We start from the raw sequence: 23586 nt of genomic DNA, 5'->3' as shown, positions 1-23586 counted from the left end.
ATTAGCATTCTTTGAAATTTGCATGAAAGGCATGAACTCTCTCTCCAGAAACACACACACACACACACACACACACACACACACACACATTTTCACAAATGGGTTGTGACCTCCAATCCATCCATGGGTATTGTTGGTAACCTTATGGTATGTGCTGAATTGTTCTCCCCTAAATTCACATGTTGAACGTGACTATTTGAAGACAGCACCTTGAAATAAGTAGCTGAGATTAAATGAGATCATAAGGTGGGGTCCTAATCCAGTAGGACTAGTGTCTTTACAAGTAGAGGAAGAGACACCAAGGACATGCTCACAAAGAGAAAGGCCGGACACAGTGAGAAGATGGCCATCTGCAAGCCAAGGAGAGAGGCCTCAGGAGAAAACGACCTTGCTGACACCTTGATCTTGGACGTCTAGCCTCCAGAGCTGTGAGTAATAAATTTCTGTTGTTCAAGCCACCCAGTCTGTGCTATTTTGTTATGGCAGCCCCAGAAAATTAATATACTCATGACTGAAAAAAACATTATTATATATAAAAGAAAGTGTGGTCTGATTGATGTTGCTAACTGTAGACCACTGTTGTTCTATACCTGATCAGTGGCTAATGCTTGTACCTGATAGTTTACTTGAGATCACAGATTCAGAGACTTCTAGACTGGGAAGGCCCTACTTTTAATTGCCTTATAGGTATCCTAAGTCTGTTAGCATCTTCCTTAGAAAATAAAAATATACTTCATTATAGCTAAAATTGCTACATATCTAAGTCAGTGACTTAATTTGGGGGAAAAAAAAAAGCTCAACTAAATCAATCCATAACTAGTCTATGAGTCTACAAGTCAATATCTAAGAAAAAGAAAAATCCTCAGGAATTTTCAGCTTCAGGTTGTGTTTACAGATGAAACAAACACACAGGCATATCACCAGGATGGCTAGGACTTTGCCTCATGACACGGTCTAACTGTTAAGGTGCCTGGGGAAGATTCCCACTTAAATAAGCTGTTTTAAGGTTGGACTTGCCCATGTATAATGTCTCCAGGATGTCCGCCTGGTCCAAAATTTCCACCTACGGATGGGCCACTTTAGGTGTCACTCCCTGCTTCATGTAAGTTACTGAAGCTGCCACACAACTGAGAATAAGGCAAGTTAACACCCTCTCTTCCAAGTAACATTGCAAAGTAATTTTCCTTTGATTTCCACATTTTCTCCAGATCTCTCTGTAATGACCAAGGCCTACTACTGCTGCTTGTTATTGTTGTTGTTTATTGCTGCTCACTGCAACGGACCCATGTGAGGCAGGAACCCACCACTTTCAAAAGGCAGTTTCTCCCTGCACGGAAGAGAAGAAGCCTTTGAAGAGGAAACAGGGGCAGTGGGAGCTGAGTTCAAAGCACTCCCCAATGGCTAGGAAGCAAGGGAAGACTTCAAAAAGGAAAAGGGCCTGTCTTTGATGAATCTAAAAATTCAAAAGAATTTCTTCTGCTAGCCTACCAGGGAGATTCTTCCACATTGAGCTGTAGGGAGAAGAGAGGGGGTGGCATCATTACTAACCCAGGAGATTTAGCGTAAACAAACCAGGACCAGGAACTTTTTAGCACAGGGGATTCGGTATTGCTGCAGTGGAAGTTTTGTTTAGTCTTAAGAATTTAAAAATGATTTGAAATGGTTCCTGGAATCACACATTATGAAGGATTTTGAAAATGATTTACTCTCCCTGTTGAAACATTTAGATTTTCAATGCAAATATCGAGGAGTTCATAGAATGACGACACAGTAAATGCATCTTTGATAAACATCAATTTGTGGATAAATATTTTGCTTGGGGATAATCTGTTCATATACTTAGTGTGAAATAGTTAATGAGCTCCTGATGGCAGAAGTCCAGAATTTGTAACTTCCCTACATGGCTTTGTTGAAGACCTGTTCACCGGAGAATTTGTCCCAGAGTCTCAACTTGACATTTGGAAAGCATATTCTCATAGAATGACAATGGGTGTTATTATAATAAATGTTGATAAATATACTTAAGGTATATTTAATCTATTAAAATTTTTTTATAATAAATAAGATAAATGTTGCTTAATTTGGTTAGCCTGATACCTGGGTATATTCTGGGTAAGATAGCTCTTACCCAGTGGTTTAAGTCCAGGAATCTAATTATATTATATAAGAAAATCATATTAAATTCTATATTCCAACTGAACAAGAAATAAATTTTTGGAATATGACTCATTCAAAATACTTAGAAATACATAAGAATGCCTATGGTAGTTACCAGATGTGGTAGACAGTTCTAAGATGTGTTTTCCATGATCCCAGCTTCCTGGTATTCACACCTTTGTTTGAGTATAGGCTGGCCCACTGGCTTGCTTCTAACTGAAATATATGGCAAAGCTGATGAGATGTCACTTCTATGACTGGGCTTCTGTTTTGCTAGAAGCCAACTTCCCTTGCTGGCTTTGAGAAGGCAAGTAGTTATATTGGGGAGGCCCACATGGCAAGAACTGAGGGGGTGTCCTCTGGCCAAGAGCCATGTAGAAACTGAAGCCCTCAGTCCAACAGCCCTGGAAGATCTAAATCCTGTCAATGGCCATGTGAATTTAGGAGGGGCTCCTTCCCCACTCAACCCTTCAAATGAGGCCCCGACCCTGGCTGACATATTCACTGCATCCTGTAAGAGGCCCTATAGCAAAAGACCCAGCTAAGCCATGTTTGGACTCCTGACCTATAGAAACCGTGAGATGATAATTGTATGTTGTTTTAAGCTCCTAAGTTTCTGGCAATTTGTTAACAGAGCAATAGAAAAAAATAAAAACTAAGAAAGCAAGTGTAGATGCATCTAAACATTCTGACCTTTCCCAGACAAATTCAGACCAGCCTACTACCATTTCTACTGGGCCTTCAATGTTGTTTCAAAACAATTTTATTTACCTTATTAGCTTCCTAGCACATTAAGGATTTTATCACAAAATTTCTCTACTCTTGTTGAAACTCGCCATTTACCCTCATTTTCTACCTATTCAGTGATCTGGTATTTGTTGGGTTCCCACACTGTCAGCTGTGCCGTAGTGCGCATTTAGAGAACGATGAACTTGATGGTAGGACACTCTTAAGTCTGGCAGAAGGGATGGTATTCACATAAAAAGCTGGTTTTCAAGAGAGAAATAAATGATACAGGAAAGGGATAAGGTGGCAGGAGAGTTCCAAAGAGGAGAAGAAAGTTCTGTCAGGAAGCAGTTTGATTAAGTTTTAGAGATGCAGAAATGGAGAATAAAAATGGAAAGAAGCTGTGATGGGGTTTATTTCAGAAACAACAGTTTGCTTAGTGTAAAGGGAACAAAAGGGAGGGCTGACTGCCTTTCTCATCCGGAGTGTGTATGTAGGTGGTGGAAGGAAGAACAGTGGAAAGAGCTGTAAAAGGCCGGGGATGGGGCCAGGATGGAGGGCGGGGGGGTGGGGGGGGGGGAGAGCAGAAAAGCTGCAGCTTTAAAGTGCAGTGTGATCTGGGGCCAGAGGGGTCATTTGGGTGCATAGAACCAGACAAAAAACGATCAGGAGGAAGCCAGAGAACTCATTCATCCATTTAGCAAATAGTAGGAAGCATCGTAATGTGCAGTACAGTTTCACTCCCATGGAGCCTGCAGTGTGGCCTCCTCGGGAGAGCTTGCCACAGGGCAATCCTGAACCGGCCTCAGGCCGAAATCCACTCTAGTGTGCCAAACAAACAAACAAAAAAACAAACAAAAAAAACCCACAAAAAAACATCAGATAGGCTGATTCTCAAGATAAGAATTTTGGAGACTTCCATGGAACATTTATGGTAATGTATGTATTAATTTCCTAGGGCTTCTATAAAGATTACCATAAATTGGGTAGTTTAAAGCAAGAAGAATTTATTCTTTCACAGTCCTGGAGGCTAGAAATCGGGAAGTAAGGCAGGCAGGGAGGCAGTCCCTCCAGAGGCTCCAGGACAGCATCCTTCCCTGCCTCTTGCAGTGTCTGGAAGCTGCCGCATGCCTTGGCTTGGGGCTGCCTCACTCCAATCTCCACCTCTGTGGTCGCACTCTGAGCTCTGTCTGCTCTGCTTGTCTGCCTGGTCTCCTGCTGCCTTCCCCAGACAAGGACACTGGGGATCCAAGATAAGCCCCTCCCTCCCAGATCCTTAACCAATCACAGCACAGAAGTTAATAATCATTCTTTTGCCATAATGGGTAATATTCACAGGTTCTGGAGATTAAGACATGGACATATTTTCTGTCAAAAAATTCTTACATTTCAAGATAAACTTACTCATGGAATGCTTTGGACATTTAGAACCTCCCCAATGTTTGACATTCTAGTTAGCCCATACTCAAACCACAGTATTTTGCAAGAAAACATTTAAAACAGAAAACCCATGGGTTATTTCAGGTGAGAGTATAGAGAGCTGCTTCCTATTCCAGAGTCCACCTTGATGGGGAAAGAAGACATAGGTGATCCCATTTATGGAAAAGAGAGGCTGAACCCCAGGTTCTGTGCACAGGGCACACGGGGAGCTGGGGCAGAAAGGGGACCAGGTCTGGGGTTCAGCTAGCAGGGGTGCCTGTATGGGGTGCTTTTTCTAGAAAGGCCACGGTGCTCTTGGAGAAGCCCCACGGTGCCTGCCATGCTCAGTTTCCTTTCTCTAAGGGCTTTCTTATGCATGGCTTGTCATGCTGTATATCCCATGACTTGACTTTCCTGGTTGAAGCCAGTTGGATAAGGCACCAGTGCTTGATCCAAAGACAGCTTTCTGTAGGCAGGCTATGGCCCTTATGGTGATCCTCCTTGCAATACATGCCCAATGGAGCTGCATAACATGGGATCATGACTGCTGACCCCAGTCTTTTTTTTGGAGACTTTAAATAGCAGACACACAGACAGCATCAGCAAACAGCAGGGCGGGCTGAAGCAAAAGACACAACAAGAAGGCAGGAAGCAGAGGCCATTACATACTAGAAAGTCTGGGTAAACAGAAGCTATGAAGTGGAAAGGTAGCCTGTCACAGCAGCAGAAACCATGAGCTGGTAGTAGGAGAGAAGGTCCTGGGCACTTGGGTGTCTCAGTCAGTTAAGCATCCCAACTCTTGATTTTGGTTCAGGTCATGATCTCATGATCGTGAGATGGAGCCCTACGTTGGGCTCTGTGCCATCAGCACAGAGCCTGCTTGGGATTCTCTCTCTTCGTCTCCCTCTCTCTTGCCCTTTCTCTCTCAGAATAAATAAACTTAAAACATATATTAAAAAAACAGAAAAGGAAGTACAACCTGGTAGAGAAGCAGACACAGAAGAGCTGAGTATTGAACTTGGGAGGCTATCAGAGCTGCTGTCAGGTTTCCAGAACTAGTGTCAGAGGAAAGGAGCTTCTGCCCAGTCCTGGCTGTAACAATGCCCCCTGTTGCCTTCTCTGTGAGGCCTGCCTGTGAGGCTGCAGCTGGTTTTCTGTCTTCCCTTACTTGGAAGGGTAGGACACCACGTGTCCTCCTACAACATCCATGTGAGCTTTAGTAACCCATCCCTTGTTTCTTCTCATGATGGAGAAGAACCTGAAACCCAGCCTACACATCCCATTGGTGTCAATAAGTACTTAGTAACTGATGATTCTGTCAGCGTGATGTAGGAAAGAGCTTCAAACCCACCATTTGTCCCCATAGAGGAAACACCGGTCCAAGAACATCTCCATCCCTGGAAGTGGCTTTATGATGTCCCTCAGTTGTGGCCGTTAACACACAGTGCAAAGACACTTCAAAAACTGCAATGTACTTTTAGATAAATGATAATTAAATTATGTTGTGGTAAATGAGCCCTAATTTTAAAAATATGCATACCATGTAATTATGTGCTTAACTTGCAATTAACACTAACAGCCCCTCTTACAAACCAAAAATAAATAAGTGGGGATTGGTCATTTCGTTTCCCTTCAAGGGAATGAGCTTGGCCTAGATGCTGAAAATGAATAGAGATGATAGGTTGTCCTTTCCACACATTTCATAAATTTAAGTTTTTCTTTCTTTTTTAATAACCTAGCACAGGTTTTATTTTTTATTATTTTATTTTTTTAAATGTTTATTTATTTTGAGAGAGAGAGACAGAAACAGAGAATCCCAGGCAGCACAGAGCCCGATGTGGTGCTGGAACTCACGACTGTGAGATCATGACCTGAGCCGAGATCAAGAGTTGGCCATGTAACTGACTGAGCCACCTGGGAGCCCCACAAATTTAAGTTTTTCTGTGGTGGCATAATTTCAGATCAATTATGCTCTTGACATTTGCTGTGCCTCAGAATCTCTGTGGAACTTAAAAAAAATATATATATATATATATATATATATATATATAGTTGCTTTTGCCTTATTTGGGATATTCTGATTAACGAGGAAGGGGACTGTAGGAAGTGTTGGAAAGATATGCCTATTGTTTGCCTTGATTCAAGTTCAGTTGATCAAACTCACACAGCTTGACTCCTGGCTGGGTGATGAGCTGGCCCTGGAAACCAGCATGGCTGATCTGTGGGTGGGAGGCACCACCCACCCCTTTGGTTTTCATCAATGATCCTTCTCTGTTTGCAGTGGTTACTCAGAAAAGTTCTTCATGAGGGGGGGGAGGGGGTGCGGGTCTCCTGCCACTTTCCCCCTCACAGCCGTCCAGGCCTGACAAGCAACAAAGATAGGGTTTATAAAGGAACAAGCTGTAACCCGTGCCTGTAGTTACATCTTAAACTTCAGGGTACTGGAGCCAGCCTCCCAAGACATAAAACTGTGCCTTCAAAATAAGTGAGGACGCATCGCTCTTACACGTGCTGTTGTGATGTACTGTGTGCAAACATGTGGCTCTCACACTGCTTTCATAAAGGCACTTAAGGCACATACATGACCATCAATACCTTTCCTTGGTTTTACACTTACGTGCATATATTGCTAAGTCCTGGTAGCACTTTTTTTTTTTTCTGTGAAGAAATAATACAGAACTACCAGCTTCATAGATAATACTATTTTCAAGGCTCATAAAAACTCCATTGACTCTTAATAGTCACAGGAGATCACAAAGGAACATTTTCCTTTTGAGAGACACTGATGCTCAGATGGCTAAATGTGTGAGAGGGAGAGCTCTGTGAGGGTTATTATCAACTTCACTTATTTCAGGGGTGGAAGAAGCAAGAGCTCTTTAGAGAGGGGTTCTCCTGGTTTTGCAAGGAAATGCCAGAGGAACATAGAAAGACCAAGAACTCTTGAATCAGATCCACCCTAGTTCAAATTCAGGTCGTACCACAGATGAGCAGTCTGATTTCAAGATAGTCAACGAACATATCTGTAGACAGCAAGGAGGATGTTTATAGATCCCAGAGGAAGACAGCCTGGATCTGAACCCTGGCTCTCTTGTTTACCACCTAGGAGTTCGGAAGCAAGTTTCTTAACCTGTCTGCATTTCAGTTATTTCATCTATAAAATGGGAATACCAGTAGTGGAGAATTAACCTACTCAAAGATGGGGCGCCTGGGTGGTTCAGCCAGTTAAACGTCCGACTACAACTCAGATCATGACTTCACAGTTTGTGAGTTTGAGCCCCTCATGGTGCTCTCTGCTGTCAGCGTGGGTCCTCCCTCTCTCTCTGCCTCTGCCCTGCTTGCGTGCGAGCGTGTACTGTCGCTCTCTCCTCTCAAAAATAAACATGAAAAATATTTAAAAAAAAGAATTAACGTCCTCAAAGAGAGATCTTGCCTTTGCTCTCAGCTATTAGGAGCTGTTCTCTATGCTTCTGGAATATTCTGCTTGACAGGAGTGTCCTTGTTTGCCTAGGAGCTTTGGCCACCAGACAGTCTAACAATGTGATTTTATGATGGGGGCCTTGGGCCACATGGTAGCAGTTTTGCCTCCACAAAGCCTGGAGACTAAAGGTCAGCCGGGTAATGGCACTCAGCAGAATGTGATTGAGCCTCAGTGAAAACTCTGGACACTAAAGGCTCAGGTGAACATCCGGTTAAACATACTCCATATGCAATGTCACACATCCTCGCAGAGAGGAATTGGTGCCATCCATCGGTCATGGGGAGAGGACACCGGGAAACTCTACATTTGGATCCATCTGGACGCTGGTCTGTATGCCTATTCCCTTGATTTACTTTAATCTGTATTCTTTTCTTGTTAAAAAAAAAAACCCACAACCACGGATATGACAATATTAAGTGAGTTTTGCGAACACTTTCAGCATGTTTTTGAACCAGAGGAGGGTTTTGAGAACCCCCAAACTTATAAACGGTGTCAGAAGTGAGGATGGTCTTGTGTGAATACTATTCCCTCTAACAGTGGGGTTAACTCTCACTGTGGCCGAAACTCTGTCATTCTCTCATGTAGTTGTTGGGAGGATTACAAACTTTGATGTGTAAAACATGTAGAACAGTGCATGGTGTATAAGTTGTACAGTAAATGTTGGCTACTGCTTCATGAATGTCACACACAAACATGTACAAATCATTTTTTATTTTTATTTGGTTTAAGTTTATTTATTTATTTGAGAGAGAGAGAGAGAGAGAGAGATGGAGTGAACGAGAGAGGGACAGACAGAGAGGGAGAGAGAGAATCCCAAAGAGGCTCCACACTGCCAGCGTGGAGCCCAATGTAGGGCTCGAACCCACAAACCACAAGATCATGACCTGAGCTGAAACCAAGAGTCAGGTGTTTAGCTGACTGAGCCACCCAGGCACCCCAAATCATTTTTTATTTTTATTTATTTTAAAATGTTTATTTATTTTGAGAGAGAGAGAAAGAGAGACTGGGGGAGGGGCAGAGAGAGACAGAGGGAGAGAGAGACTCTTAAGCAGGCTTCACACTCAGTGTGGGCTTCGATTCCACGACTGTAAGATCATGACCTGAGCCGAACGAGAGTTGGATGCTTAACTGACTGAGGCACATAGGCGCCCCTACAAATGATTTTTTAAATGAACACTGACTACATGACCATTTCTATGCTGAATGGCTCAAATGGATCATGTGAATTCCCAATAAATTCTAAGAATAAATGAGAAGAAGCTTACAGGGGTTCAATAACTTAACTACATCATGTCAGTTAGTAAACAGAAGCCAGGACCTAAACTGTGTTCTTTGTGACCTGAACACAGACCCATATTTCTTCAAAGCCTATGCTTCTAGCTGTTAAGCTAGACTGCTCCATAAAATATCTCTGTTGAAACTATTCATTGCTACACCCTTATAAAGATTACAGATGATGTTTTCAAGCACTCATGCAAACTTATCAATAGATGGGAACGACAGTTACCAAGTCCGCAGTGTTTTTCCTTGCAGGATAGAAACACCCAAACAATTCTATAAGAAAAATCTGGATAAAGAGCCCCATTTCAAAAACTGCTTCATTGGCTGATAGCAAAGAATAGCACCCTCATCTCAAACTTGTTTATTCCTTTTCAAAGCAATTATCATTCTGTATGAGTGTAGCTTTGGGAAGGGCAATATTTATTCTTGATTGGGTTTTGTACTGGCATATGAAATGAATAAACATTTTCGTTTCTGAATTAGAGTGTATCAAATTCCATTATAGTATCAATAAAATGAAAGAAGCAGTAAATTTAGTGCAGAGCCCTTGGTAAAAATCAAATCACCATGAAACTCTACACCCCTAAAATCTTCTATAGAAGCTGTGTTTTTGTTGTTGTTGTTGTTGTTTGTTTGTTTTTTTTACTACTTTTGTATAAATAGATGTCATTTCGGTACACTTTGCTGCTGCATCTATCAAAATGTTGTCTAGAGAAAGAACTGACAACAATTCCTGCAATTTCTCTCCTTTGGTGGACTGGACTAATGACGCGTCCCCTAATTCACCTCTCCCTGGCAACTAGCACCTCTTTCCTTTCTCCTTCCTGGCCTTATTCATTTCAACCTCCTTCCCTTTTCTTCAGTTTCTTACAAATTTGACTTCACTCTTCATGCTTTCTGGTACATTTTGTACTTATGAACATGTGCTATTAATAGCAATGTTTCAAATTGGGATAATTCCTCAAATTGCATGCCGCCTGGTTGCCATGGGACCCGGTTTGTTATTAAGTTCGCTTGATTCATCGTTGGGGTGTCAACTCACCTTGCAAAGTATTACAGGCTTCTCATAAACCCTGTGTAATCTCTCTATGACTTAACTGGCATGGGATGGGAAAGGGCTAAAACACTTGATTGTCCCCAAATTCTCACTGCAGATAATGATTCAATTTTCTGTTTCGTTCTGTTTGTATAGGTATTTGGTTGTGTGTTTTTGTTGTTGTTGTTGTTGTTGTTGTTGTTTTCGGGTATTTGTTAAAAAAATAAATCCAGATTCAGGATAATGGCAATACTTACCACTAAAATAGGTTTAATAGTACCTTTCCATCTACACTGAATGGTTATTATGAGCACCAAAGGAGATAATGTACTTGAGAGAAAGTGTTTTGCCAACTGTCCTGTACAAATATAAGAGATTGTTGTAATATTAACTCCGGTAATGAGGTGAGGACTGGCTAATGTTCAATGTTTTGAAGAATAAATCCAGAAGTGTTGCTTATTCCCTGGGCTTTGAGCGATGCTACCCCCAACTAAAAGTGAGAATGGTTGCTGATCCTTAATGATGCTACTTTAGTGATAACAGTGTTCCAGACCTTCTTCCAAGGTTGAACTATTGGTCAGATCAATGGCTGAGCATATTTCCTTTGTTGAGTATTTATTTAAATATCATGACCTCTCAGAGAAGGAACCTAAGTTCAAATACCCTGGGTTGTCAGGAAAAGGCTATGGTGGTAACACATGCCATGAGCTTGTGAACCCAAACTAAATTTATACAGTTTTCAAAAAAAGAAGTAACCTGGTTATGTAACATACACAATGAATTATAAAAGCCCCCTGAGTAGATGTTCAGATGCCAGAACTCATCCAAACTCCCCACCTTTTCCCAGCTTGCATGGGAATTTTCACAATTAAATAAATTCTCCATCTGGTACCTTTAAGCCCATAGTGTTTTGTTTGTGGCACTTCAGGTTAAACTGTTGAGGGGGAAAGCCTTTTTCCTTAACCTTCTGCTCCAAGTGCGTGGTGAGTTCTTAGCAGTGACATTATAGAAGTACACACACATGTGAAACATTTACCATGTTATCAAGGGCTACTCAGTGTGTGCTGAATTCATGAAGTCATTGTAATAATATCATGGCTCCCAAGGGGTCTTATATGACTCAGACTGGGAATTTTTCTACCAAAAAAAAAAAAAAAAGTCCTTAAGATCTTATCTGGCAATGAAGGAGGGGCAGCTCTTGACCTGAGTCCTGCCTCCCACCTCCATTCCTTTCATCCTCGCCATTTCCCGACTCAGAGCCTAGGCTGAGAAAGCACCCTCACAGGCATGCTATTTAGAGCTCCCGTGCCTGTGCCTATCCCACATTGACTGAGGAGTGAACTCTCTCCTCCTCCTAATCTCATTCATATTCATTTCCTCCAGGAAGTACTCCTTCAAGAATAGACAGCTACTCTTCCTTCTGTGTTCCCACACCACTGAATGTATAATTCTGCTATTTCATTGTGCAATATTGTAAGCCACCGTTGCTAGGTCTGCTTCCCACAACAGTCTGAGAACTGTTTGAGGTCAGGTGCTGTTTTATTCATCTTTGCATTATCAGTGGTGGCCAGAGAAGACAAACAGGTTTTAATTCATGTGCCAATTGTCACAGTTTGAGAGGATCTCTGGAGCACTTGGGTGAGAAGGATTTTGGTGCCAAATCCTGGTACGGCAGAAAGGAGTGCTAGGATTGATTAGCTATGTCTGTGTTGAGAGCAGAACGGGAGAGCTAAGACACGACTGTCACATGTGCATATTCCAACAGCGGTGGAAGCTTGATAATGCCTGTTGTGCGCATGGAGTATACTTTCTGGTCCAAATTGAATGGACATCTAGTCACAGACGCAAGCACACATTATAAGTGCTTGTTGCTGTTTTATCCCCCTTTAACCTCAACTCTCTCCATGAAATCTCCATCTATTTAATCCTGCTTTCTCTCCACACTACAGGTGATTTCTTTTCTTACTGCACCCTCAGAAACAGTAAGGCAGTGGTCCAGGGCAACACTTCTGAACCATAGCCAGCTGGCAATTTAGAATAATTTCTCCTCTTAAGCAAGTTACAGAAAGTTTCCTTCCTCCACTATCTTACAGCAATACTTTAAAAAAAATTGTTTTAATGTTTATTTATTTTTGAAAGAGAGAGAGAGAGAGAGAGAGAGAGAGAGAGAGAGAATGAGTGGGGGAGGGGCAGAGAGAGAGAAGCAGGTTCCAGGCTCTGAGCAGTCAGCACAGAGCCCTATGCCAGGCTCGAACTCATGAACCATGAGATCATGACCTGAGCCAAAGTTGGATGCTTAACTGACTGAGCCACCCAGGTGCCTCTCTTACAGCAATACTTTAACAACACCCATGTTACCACTGTCTTACCAAATAAAATGTACATGTTCATCTCAGGTAACTTAACATCAGGTGTCTGGAAAGATGAGACTTCACCTGGTCAAAAGATTCCTGGCATTTTGGAATCCAAGATACTTTATCTGGTTATTTTTAACTGGGAGGTCATTCAAAGAGAGATAAGACTAGGGTTCCAAGCAAGTATGTAATTATGGGGAAGTAACTTGCCAATTCTAAGAATGTATGGGGCTTCCTTTTCCTTTTTTTTTTTTTTAACTCCAACCAATGTTATTTTCACAATTTCACTTCGCATTCCAAGAGTATCGCTCTTTATGACCCATCCTGGAATTATTTGGCTTTTATTATCTTCTTGAAATGCTTTAGATAAACTGTGAATATCCTAGATAGAATTCCAATTCTGCACTCATTAAGGCTTAACATCTACATATGCAACTGCAAACATTCCCACACAATCAACTGATTGTTACCAAGAGCTGAAAAAAAAAGCTGGACCAAAGCTTATTGTAAAAGGAAGGGCATGAATTGATACAAGCCCTGTGGAGTAATAAAAACACCCTCTGGTCTGGTCTCAGGAACCAACTCTATATGGCAACAAACTTTATGTAGATCTAGGATGGAAATAATGTTGGCAGAACCCAATAACCCTAGTGGGTCATCCATCCAGGGCATCAGATAGGAGTCAGGATCAGTAACATTTCATCTTCAACAGACCACACGCAACCTGGTGTAAGAGAGACAGATACCCCAGGGGTTTCAGTGAGGTCATATTCTCAGCCATTGTGTCACATATTCCTCCTGCAAGATGCATATGACATTACCACTTACATGAAATGGAAGTGTTCTGTATCTAGTTAATGGGTAGCTAGTTTTATCTTTCTTGGGTTTTCCCAATTGAAAGCAACAAATAACTAGTTTAGTTTTATCTGTAGGTGCCACAATTCTGACACTTCTTGGGCACATATTGACTTGACAAACAGATTTAAGATGTTCTTAACCCGTTCCTCAATGGCACAGGGTCACTAGCTGATTGTATGGTAAGAATGGCCTGTGATTTGGAGTCAAGATGGAACTTGATAGAAATTTTGGCCCTGCCAATTAGTAGCTATAAGACTCTGAGCAAGTCATTATACCCTTTTTAACTTTTTCATCTGAAAAATGGGGATAATACTGTCTTTCTCTTCGGGTTGTGAAGGATTAAACAAAGGTACACATATAAGCTGCTATATAGTAGACATTCAAAAAAGTACAGGAATTTTATTATTATTGTTACAGATATATTTGTTATGTCCTTTGATGTGAGTTTGTTATGATGTATATGTGATTTTGGTTCTCTTTTCTCATATTACGTACCAATCCTACCACTCACTTAAATCTGTCTTCCCTTACTGTGACGCAAATCCCCTTTTGTTATTTCTGAGATTGGATGTTTTCTCATGCCGGGAATCTTGACAATTTCTCGGTTCTCCTCAGGCTTCTATTACTCCTGCTCATTCTAAGCCCTTCCCTTTACCTTTCCTTTTAACCCCAGAGGAGGAGATATATTGACACAGATAAAAACCCAGCTGTGTGACCTTGGGATATTGTTTAGATGCTCTGTACCTTAGTTTCTTCATCTATAAAATGAGGAGAATAATAGAACCTCTCTCATAGGGCCATCATGAGGATTAAGCGAGTTCAAATAGTACCCAATACACAATAAGCACAGTGGAAATATTTGCTAAATAAAAATAAAAGGAAATGAAATATCAAGTGGAGCTTTGATAGGAAATGTAACAGCAAGGTTGCCTGGGAATAAACTCTCTTTGCCTGGCTTCTTTCATCCTGTCCTTCAATGTCTCATCCCAGATGTGGGAAGATGGTGGCAGTCCAAATCTGAGTTTGGATTTGAGGGAAAAGTTGTCAAGAAAGTTTGGTGTGAGTCAGGAATATAGGCTAAGGGGTAAAAACCTCCACATGACTCAAAACTGGATCCATCTCATTCATGAGGTCCAGGGATTCCCTTTAGGGATTTGGACTAGTTCTGTGCTAAAATAGTGTTTCTGAAGTGTGTCCTGTCTTTCAGGAGCTCCCTCAACCCTTTGTTAAAAGTGACTTTAACATCTATCTTGTGCCCAGCAAAAGATAAACTGCCGAAGCTGTGATTTTTTGTTTGCTTTTAATTTTCTTTAGAGCATTCTTCTAATGCCCTCTGACGATGGACTGAAATTCTTCAGGGCACCTTGCAAACATCAGGTCAATGTTTGAATAGGAAAATCTATAGGAGTCGGAGTAATTTCCTTATAAGCAAAGAGCAAATAAGAATGTGTAAAATTTCTGCCTCAGGAGTGACTAACTCTTCATGAAAGTCCTTTCAATCAGATACCCAGAGTGTGGTCTGTGGACCAGTGACTGGCGGTTGGTATAGATCCATGGAAAGATAAGTACAGGAACTGAAAATAATCATGTAGAAACTTCTGCAGCAATTTGCTCATTGAACGTAATACAAGATTTGGAGTTTCAATGTTGTTTGTTTTCTGTTTCCTCTTTCTAGTAATCATTTTTTTTATTGTATTTTATAAAAATTCAGTTTTATAGTAGATTGGAAATTTTAAAAAATGCTCCTTCGCCCCAGATAATTTTAAATGTTAGGAAATTTCTACCAGCTGTTGGTCCAGAGGTGAGGAGCCATGATTGACCGATGGCTCAAATTTGTGATTCCATAATTTCATGATCCCAGGCAGAAACAGGTGTCTGTGGTTTATGTGTTTTATGTAGAAATATCAGGTTCATTAAAGAAAAAAATCCCTATGGAAGCCTCAGCTACTAGACAGCCCTGTTAAGGTCAACAGATTGCCACTAACAGAGTAATCTGTGGTCATTCAAATTTCTTACAATAGGGGTTCAAGTGTCAGATCTGAATTTTAAATCTGATTCTGTCACTTGCTACTTACTTGATCTAGAAGATCCAGATCCTCATTTAATTTCTCTAAGCTGTAAAGTAGTTTTTATTTCCTAGGGTTGCTTTGAAGCTCAAGTAGTTAACACTTGTATAGTGTCCACTATTTGCCAGGCACATGGTGATATGAAACAACAATGAAACAACACACATATATTCATTTACTCCTCACAACGACCCTCTGAGGTAGTTACTATTTTCATTCCTATTTTGTAGATGATAAAACTGAGGCATAGAGGGATTAAGTGATTTGCCCAAAGTCATACAACCAGGAAGCAATGAAGCTGGGATTCAAATCCATGAGGGCTGGCTGGAGTCTATAATTTAACCCCCTATATCATGATTCTTTTCATGACCAGTTTGAATAAATGTTTGCTCCTTGCTCATTTCATCTCTTCGCCCATTTTAAGTGGGCTTAGGTGGTAGTCTGGTTCTATCCAGACCCTCCTGTGTTACACTTATCTAATTATAGGGAGATCTGCTTTTACTCTCCCATCTACTGACACATTTTACAACTTCTACTCAGGTAAAACATCCTGAGCCAGATATGGTTAATAGAGTGAAGCCAGGAGACTACTTGATAAGTTCCAATTGCCCACGTGGCCAACATAAAGGTCACCCTTGGTCAACTTCTCACTTCATTATTCAATCATCCATTTGTTCCACGTCCATGTTTTGAACATTGATAGTGTGTCCAGTCTTGTGCAAAAGCACAGGGAAAGCAAAGATGTAATGACACACACCCCACTGTTAAGGAGGTGAAGTTTACTGGGTAAGATGGGCTCATAAATATGGACGTGGAAGTGTGAAGATGTGAGGGAAACAAGATCTTGTGGTGACAGAGGTGGGGAATTGAACACATGATATCTCCTCCATTCATTTGGGACTCCTTGCCCACTGTACCAGCCATGGAGGCTTCTCAGCCCATCAGCAAGCAGACACAGACAAACATCCACCACCTCAACATTCTGAAGCTACAGCTGCAGTGTATCTCAACAAAGAAAAAGAGCACAGGTTTTCCAAGTAGTGGATGTAAGTGTCGTTGGTTCTTTGGGTCCTGAAAGTGTTACTATTAAATATCCGCTAAAAAACATTCAGAGGACTTTAACTTCTGTTATAAGATTCCCTTGGACGAGACTGCCCTTCTCCTATGTTTCAACTCTGAATGCCTATTTTTTTTCCCCTTTCAGAGTACAGCTTAAATGTGATTTCCAGTCTACCTCCCCAAATCCTCATTTGTCCCATTCAAAGAATTGGCCAATCCCTTCTCAGTGGTCCATCTGTATTCTGTGCATACCTCTAGCAAAGCATTCATTGTTCTACAATTTAAATTTAAAATGTATAAAAATACAAATTTCTTGTGCTTGCGAGTGGGCTGTATTTTGTTCTTTTTTGTATCCTGGTGCCCGGTTCGATAAAGACTTTGAGAAGGCTGAGGGTCTTTCAGGCTGCTCCAGTGAATCTCAGTCTGCCTTGTTAATTACTTCAACAGTGTCCAAATTTAAGATGCAAGAGAAGTTGTAGCTGGTCCTTCTCCATTCCAAATACAAGCCGGTCATGAGGAGTTCCTATCTCTCAGTAGCAATTTCGTCCCCTACCTTTGTTTTCTATGGACCATATCCTCTGGTAACAAGATCTTTTTGGACAGAAAAGCTTTTCTTTAGTATCTGTCTTCTTAGCATTAACCTCTTGAGTATTCCCAGTTGTTGCAGTTTCTTCAAATGTTCCTGGCTTTTCTAGGGCTAAATGACCACTGCTATGGTGTCTGCTTCTGCCCAACTCTCTATGACAGACACCCTTTTTTCCCTTATAAATCACTTTCTTCCTCATAAATCAACCCAGATATTGTAGCTAGTGGGGATCCCACGACTTCAGAAAAAGCAGAAGCCCCCTTTTCAAATCCAAAGGATTGATTACAATTGGTTTAGGGCTTGACATATTACCAATGTTCTAGCCAGTGAGATAAAAAGGAAAATTCAGCTGGAGACTGGCTCCTTTTCCAGAGTGAGAAACAAAAAGCAAAAAACACACAACAGAAACAACAACAAAGATGCCACAGTAAGGAGAAAGGCTTTTTCTCTTATGGCTTCTTTTTGCTTTGGATATCATTACAAGAAAATAATTCTGCAAACAAAGGGAGCCATCTTGTAATCACAAGGCGATAACTTTGAGGATAAAAGGCCACCATACTAAGGGTGACAGATTGGAAACCTAGAAAGAAACTAGGTCCATTGTTGAACAACTGAAATAACATCAGAAACACTTATCCTCTGACTGCTTTTTATGTGAGAAAATAAGTTCCTAATTTTTTAAGTCACTGGTGCTGTTTTCTGTTATTTGAAGCCAAAAGTTTTCTGCTTAATATAATTCTTGAAGTTTTTCCTGCTTTTCTTATGAATTGAGACTTACTGCTTTTCTCTTTCCCCACAGTTCTAAACCCTAACGTTCTCCAAAGTTTAGTTCAGTTAGAGTAGAAATGATTTTCCCAGAGCTGGAGGTAACCTCACATGTTCAATAGATGAAGAAACCAAATGAATGATAAGTTCAAAGATTTGGCCAGAACATACACAATGAATACTGGTGCTGGCCTCCAGCTCTTCTGATTCCTAATCCGGGAACTGTGACTCCTGAGAGTGCTGACATACTAGAAAGATTAACCACGAATATAACACAGTTAAGGGATGGTGCTGTTTTTGACTTCATAGCCCCAGTCTCTAACACAGTGACAGTACACTATTGCTTATAGAAGTTTGTGAAATAAATAATGCTATAAGCTCCATGAAATAAGACTTCTTCCTAACTGGCTACTCAGGTCTCCACGTGGTGCATGGCACAAAATAGGTTCTCAATAAATATTTTTTTGGGGGTGGACTAATGACTGGGAATTACCAATAGATGTGTGATGCTATTTTTGAGACATGAGGAATTAATTAGTCAAAGGCACTGAAACTCAAAGCATTGGGCAATTAATATCAAGATGGGAGAAGGACACACAAAAAGCTAAACTCTTGCACTCAGGAATCAGGCAGTGGACTTGAGACTTTGGTTTCACCAGTGGCATGGTCATGGGTAAGTCATTTTACTCCTCTGAGTTTCAATTTCCTTATATACAATAGGAACAGTGCCTCCTGCATTGGGTTTTTGTGAGGATAACATGAAATCATGAGAGCATAAAACATATAGCACAGTGCCTGGTATGTAGAAAAAAGTTAATATATATTCATTATTATTGTCTACATTTTTGGAGAAAATAAGATTTCTTAAGGAGGTATGAGAAGGGAATGTGGTTTAGAACAGGCAAAACAGTATCATTTAGGTTGACTTGATGCAAATGTGTTTTCATGGGGGGCGTGCATTTTTGGTTTAGGTAGCTCATTTTGCTTACAGTTGGAAGAGGGAAAAAGCTAAGCAGATGGCATGGTGACACAAAGGACAGCCTACTGCTGCTAGAGCTTGTAAAAATGGAACCCCATGGCTGCCAGCTTGGCTGAACTTCAAACAAGTCCCACAAAGAGCGTAACTCGCTCAAGAGGGGGCAGGAACTTGGTGTGAAGCTCTCTAATGTGCAAAGAACATTATCATTACATTCATGGCAGCTTGACTCAGTGCTGGGGCCTGGCCCAGATGGGAGGCTGGTGTCAGAAAACTGGGGTCAGACAGTGCATCTCACGGAGGGACTCCAGAGATTGAGGCCTTTGAAAAACCCTTACTCCAGAATAACGACAAATTACCAACAGATGGCGTGAGTCACGGAAGCGGGGTCCGAGCAAAGCATCTGCAAACTCACGGCAGAGGCCCTGCCCTGCTGGGCTAGCGGGCAGAAGCAGGCCCCGGCCCAGATGGCCGCGAAGGTCACCAGGAGGGGCACCAGCCACACGCGCTTTACTCCTGAGAGCTGGCACAACCCTTAAAGCCCACAGAGGCTTCCCAGGATCAAATAAACCAAAATATCCTCATCAGGGAAAACGTCACACTTCCTTTTGGGCTACTGGTTGCAAGAAAATGAAAATGTGTTGGGGGCAGGGAGTAATATGCAGAGCCTGGGCAAGGTATTTAGCAGAAAAAGGCCACCATTCTCCATTCCAGGGGCTGATTTGATACATTTCTTTTCTCACACACAGGTTTAGCTTCAAATCAGAAAAATACTGTCGATGATGTACGTTTCCCACATGTTTTCCCTGCCATTATTTTATAAAATAGAGCCACTTGCAAAACCTCGTGCAAAAGCATCACATGTAACACATGCAATAATGAAAAAAAATACTAAATTCTGTTAAAAAGAAAAGCCTCCCATGGAATAAAGTCCTCATAGCATTCCACTCGAGGAAAAGCCTGGCTTCTGGGGTTCTGTGGCACCTTGCACATATCCTACCCTTTCACTTTGGATGTAACCATTCCTGATCCCACTTCTGCCACGAGAATTTGAGCTCTCCTGAGTCAGCATCATAGATTATTATTTTTTGTTTAGTTATTATTTTTGAAAATTTATACCCAAGTTAATTAACATATAGTGTAATAATGATTTCAGGAATAGAATTTAGTGATTTCATCACTTGCGCATTAAACACCCAGTGCTCATCCCAAGTGCCCTCTTTAATATCCATCATCCATTTAGCCCATCCCCCCCCACCCAAAACTCCTCCAGCAACCCTCAGTTTGTTCTCTGTATTTAAGAGTCTCTTATGGCTTGTCTCCCTCCCTGTTTTATATATTTTTTGCTTCCCTTCTTTTATGTATAGATCATTTATTCTTAACCCCCTGACACCATCTACCTAACATTTAGTAGGCCCTCAATTAATGACTGATGGATGAATAAACGCATGCATACAGGGCTATGGAGTACTTATTAGTTGTTTTTCTTCTTTCCAGGAAGGGAAGTGCATTTGAGCTCAGCATGGAATAATCCCTTTGCCACATTCTCAGCCAATCTGGTTTAAGTTCATCTCATCCTCATCTCCGAGTTGGTTTTTCCTCATGTTACACATCATAGAATATTTACCACCAATTGTGAAAGGCCACTTTCTAAATGAAAGGCTAAGTATTTCTGTTCCACCCTGTTATCGATGCTGTTAGATTACGTTCTTAAATCTAATTTGTATCCCTTCTTCCCTGATAAAAGGATCCTAATCAGGGCCTGTCTGTGGAATCCTCACTCACCCCATCGCCCAAAGAACATTTGGAAATCTAGGTTAAGGAAAAGGAGGACCCAGCAAAGTGACACAGGCTGGATAGATTTTTTTTTTCTTCCTACTTTATTTCCCCAGAATTTTTTTTTCCATGTAAAGACAAAACCTAGTCAGTGCCCCATCAAAATCTTCTTCTCTTTTGAGACAAAACTCCTGAAAGGCATGTGATGGTCCCAACCAGGTGGGGTAATGGCAAGGATTTTCTCTTTTCTTTGGGAAACTGCCATGGGGATAACTCATCTTCTTACTATTAATCACTTTAATCGACTTTTGAAAGAGGAAAATTGACAAAAGAAACAGGAATTGACCTCATGCAGTTTTCCAGAGCATAATTACTTTTTCTTCTTTTATGAGTGAGCACATTGTGTGTAGAGATCATGAAAGGAAATCTTTTACCTTTGAAAAGGCAAATTGCCTGGTGTTTTACTTGCACAGTGGGAAAAACTGTTAAAGTCCAGGTCTTCCTCTCCTGTCAGTGGTGTGGTCCACACTCCCTCCCCACTCGCTGGCCCCACTCCCACAAGGCTGGGCAGAGGTGTGTTTTGGGGGGGGATTTGGTAGTTTACAGAACATCCTCACTGGCGCTCAAGTACCATGGACAGATGCCAGACAGGCACTGGATTTAGCCTCCCAGAAGTACCTCACTCAAAATGCAGATACTTTTTTAAAACTAGAATTGAAATTAAAATTTGAAGAAAAATAATAAACAAATAAACAGATATACTTTTTTTAAGTAAAAAAACAAAGCCTTTCCTAATGATTTTACTAAGTTGGTAAACTATGGACATGGTAGAGAAAAAACAGCAGTTATTCACATCTTGGTGGTTCCTCAACTACATGAACAAGATTCATTTCCCCTTCGTCGTTATTATCTCATCAAACCACCACTCATTCCTGAATTTCCTAAAGTAAAATCAGAGCAAAACGAATTAACCAATGTCATGTAATCTGAGTACATGGTTTTAAAATGTAAGAAACTGTAGATTTTAGGGGTGCCTAGGTGGCTCAGTCGGTTGAGCATCCGACTTCAGCTCAGGTCATGGTCTCACAGTTCGTGGGTTCGAGCCCCACATCAGGCTTTGTGCTGACAGCTTGGAGCTTGGACCTGCTTCAAATTCTGTGTCTCCCTCTCTCTCTGTCCCTCCGCTGCTCACGCTCTTTCCCTCTCAAAAATAAATAAACATTAAAAAAATAAAAAAAAGAAACTGTAGATTTTAAAATTTAGTTTTCAAACGTAAGATTTAAGAAATGGCTGCAGTGCCAGGCAGAGCCACCCCTAACGTCCATGCCCTGAGGGGATGATCATCATCAAATCACTTCATGCTTCAACCACTTGTTGGGCTTCGGGGACAAGTGGGTGGGATGGTGCCTGGAGTCGGGCCAGATGTGAGGCTCCATCAATCAACACCTCCCTCTGCTCATGGCCTCCAATCTCATCGGCCTCTCCATATACACTGAAGTTACTAACAGGGGGATTAGCATAGGATGGGAGCTCCCAGAGCATAAGAAAGAGGTAGCATGAACAGCATATTACTTTGAAAGAACACCATTTTACATTTCTATGTTCATTTGCTCTATCCTGAATACATAAAAATTTATCAATATGCTGTCATTTTGAGTAGAAACCAATGGAACCAAAAGGGAGCTGTGGAGAAAAATGGCGGAAGAGCAGATGGGAAGAAGAAGAAAGGACCCCATAAAATGACAATCTTGAGAAAAAAATATATCTAGGTGGCTTGTTTCCTGCCACAAAGGGAAAAGCAAAGTAAAACACTCAATTATAAGCAGGTTATAGTGGTAAAATAATAAACTGACCTAAGACTTTTGTCTTTTTAGACAAGATGCCTAGGAAAAGCACTTTTACCTCAAAGGAAAGCTATATCATCTAGAATTTCAGGGTATGCGTGCACCTTGCCATGAAGGACAGGTGGCCTATACACACGCATTTTACAATGGAATGATGCCTGTACAAAGTGGGTTGGTGGAGGACAAGGTCTATTTGACCAAAAAGCTCCTCACCAGGAGCTGCTCAACCTAAGCCGAATGGTGTCCATACCCAACATTTTCTCCGTTGCAAACTGATATTCTTTGTTCCTCTCCCACCGTACCTTTAAAATTTTCATAAAGGCTCCCTGAATGATACAAACTGATAAAACGCTAAAAATTGACAACAGCTGTTCACTAATTGAGTTTATATGAAAGTTTCATTAATCGCAGAGAACCACAACAGATTGAGAAACATCGCCAATGTTCTTTGCACTGAGACTCCCCAATCAATCCTTTATACAGTTGTCAGCATAATCTTTCAAGACCTCAAATTTGATCTACATAAAATCTCTCAAAGGCGTCAAAGGCTCCTGAATGCCTTCATGATTAAACTGAGACTCCCCTAACTTGGCATCTAAGGCCTTCGTGGTCTAGTGTCTGACTACATCTCTTTAATCTCCCACCAGTCATTCACATACAGCCTATGCTACAGGCATATCAAAGAACTCAGTTTATTTAGTGTTCTGGACTTTTCCTCTGTCATTTGTGCCTGTACTGTCAAATACACTAGCCACCAGACACAGATGGCTACTGTTTAGAATACGATTAGTTCAAATTAACCCATGCTACGGGTGTAAATAAACACCAAATTTCAAAGACTTAGCACAAATATCTCACTAATAATTTAAAAATATTGGTTAACTTGTATTATTTTTTAAAATTATGAGTGAATTTTTTTTAAGTTTATTGATTTTGAGAGGGGGGAGGTTAGGGGCAGAGAGAGAGGAAGAGAGAAAATCCCAACCAGGCTCTGCTCAGCTCAGAGTCCAGTGCAGGGCTTGAACTCATGAACTGTGAGCCCATGATCTGAGCCAAAATCAACAGTTGGACGCTTAATCGACTGAGGCACCCAGGTGCCCCATAAATACTGGTTACCTTTTAAATGATAATAGGATTTGTTGAATTAAATAAAGTATACTATTACAGTAGATTTCACCTGCTGCTTTGAACTTTTGTTTAATATG

General features: G+C 41.1%; 1 protein-coding gene across 5 annotated transcripts in view; it reads right to left on the bottom strand.

Moving 5' to 3' along the window:
• The window catches only part of AIG1 (androgen induced 1), a 255537-nt gene that overhangs the window by 75715 nt on the left and 156236 nt on the right, over positions 1-23586 (bottom strand). The gene's annotated exons all lie outside the window — the stretch shown is intronic.

The sequence above is a fragment of the Prionailurus viverrinus genome, chromosome B2 (assembly GCF_022837055.1).
Source record: "Prionailurus viverrinus isolate Anna chromosome B2, UM_Priviv_1.0, whole genome shotgun sequence".
NCBI lineage: Eukaryota > Metazoa > Chordata > Mammalia > Carnivora > Felidae > Prionailurus > Prionailurus viverrinus.
The sequence above is the reverse complement of the archived record's forward strand: the minus strand, read 5'-3'. Positions and strand labels throughout refer to the sequence as shown.